The sequence below is a fragment of the Schistocerca serialis genome, chromosome 12, assembly GCF_023864345.2.
Source record: "Schistocerca serialis cubense isolate TAMUIC-IGC-003099 chromosome 12, iqSchSeri2.2, whole genome shotgun sequence".
Lineage (NCBI taxonomy): Eukaryota > Metazoa > Arthropoda > Insecta > Orthoptera > Acrididae > Schistocerca > Schistocerca serialis.
Genome location: NC_064649.1, coordinates 126,124,987 through 126,126,657, shown reverse-complemented (window position 1 = coordinate 126,126,657; position 1,671 = coordinate 126,124,987).

Sequence of the window (1,671 nt, the reverse complement as noted above, 5' to 3'; positions counted from 1 at the left end):
GAGGCTTTTTGCGGATGATGCTGTGGTATATCGAGAGGTTGTAACAATGGAAAATTGTACTGAAATGCAGGAGGATCTGCAGCGAATTGACGCATGGTGCAGGGAATGGCAATTGAATCTCAATGTAGACACGTGTAATGTGCTGCGAATATATAGAAGGAAAGATCCTTTATCATATAGCTACAATATAGCAGGTCAGCAACTGGAAGCAGTTAATTCCATAAATTATCTGGGAGTAGGCATTAGGAGTGATTTAAAATGGAATAACCATATAAAGTTGATCGTTGGTAAAGCAGATGCCAGACTGAGATTCATTGGAAGAATCCTAAGGAAATGCAGTCCGAAAACAAAGGAAGTACGTTACAGTACACTTGTTCGCCCACTGCTTGAATACTGCTCCCCGGTGTGCGATCCGTACCAGATAGGGTTGATAGAGGAGAGAGAGAAGATCCAACGGAGAGCAGCGCGCTTCGTTACAGGATCATTTGGTAATCGCAAAAGCGTTACGGAGATGATACATAAACGCCAGTGGAAGACTCTGCAAGAGAGACGCTCAGTAGCTCGGTACGGGCTTTTGTTGAAGTTTCGAGAACATACTTTCATCGAGGATTGCTCCTTCCTACGTATATCTCGCGAAGAGACCATGAGGAAAAAATCAGAGATTAGAGGCCTAACAGAGGTATGCCAACACTATTTCATTCCACGAACAATACGAGACTGGAATTGAAGCGAGAACCGATAGAGGTACTCAAGGTATCCTCCACCACACACCGTCAGGTGGCTTCAGGAGTATGGATGTAGATGTAGATGTAGATGGTCTTCACACTGGTGGTACAAGTACCCCAATTCCAAGAAATGATCAATGTAGACTAACAGAGTAATGAAATTGCGGGAATATACAGGGTGTTACAAAAAGGTACCGGCAAACTCTCAGGAAACATTCCTCACACACAAAGAAAGAAAATATGTTATGTGGACATGTGTCGGGAAACGCTTAATTTACATGTTAGAGCTCATTTTAGTTTCGTCAGTATGTGATCAAATTGTAAATTTTCGCAATCAACATGTGTGGGCTGACGAGAATCCGCACGCAGTTGTGCAATCACTTCATCAACACAGATTTTCTGTGAACGTTTGGGCAGGAATTTTTGTTGATGTCTTGATTGGGCCCCGTGTTCTTCCACCTACGCTCAATGGAGCACGTTATCATGATTTCATATGGGATACTCTACCTGTGCTGCTAGAACATGTGCCTTTACAAGTACGACACAACATGTGGTTCATGCACGATGGAGCTCCTGCACATTTCAGTCGAAGTGTTCGTACGCTTTTCAACAACAGATTCCGTGACCGATGGATTGGTAGAGGCGGACCAATTCCATGGACTCCACGCTCTCCTGACCTCAACCCTCTTGACTTTCATTAATGGGGGCATTTGAAAGCTCTTGTCTACGCAACCCCGGTACCAAATGTAGAGACTCTTCGTGCTCGTGTTGTGGACGGCTGTGATACAATACGCCATTCTCCAGGGCTGCATCAGCGGATCAGGGATTCCGTAAGACGGAGGGTGAATGCATGTATCCTCGCTAACGGAGGGCATTTTGAACATTTCCTGTAACAAAGTGTTTGAAGTCACGCTGGTACGTTCTGTTGCTGTGTGTTTCCATTCCA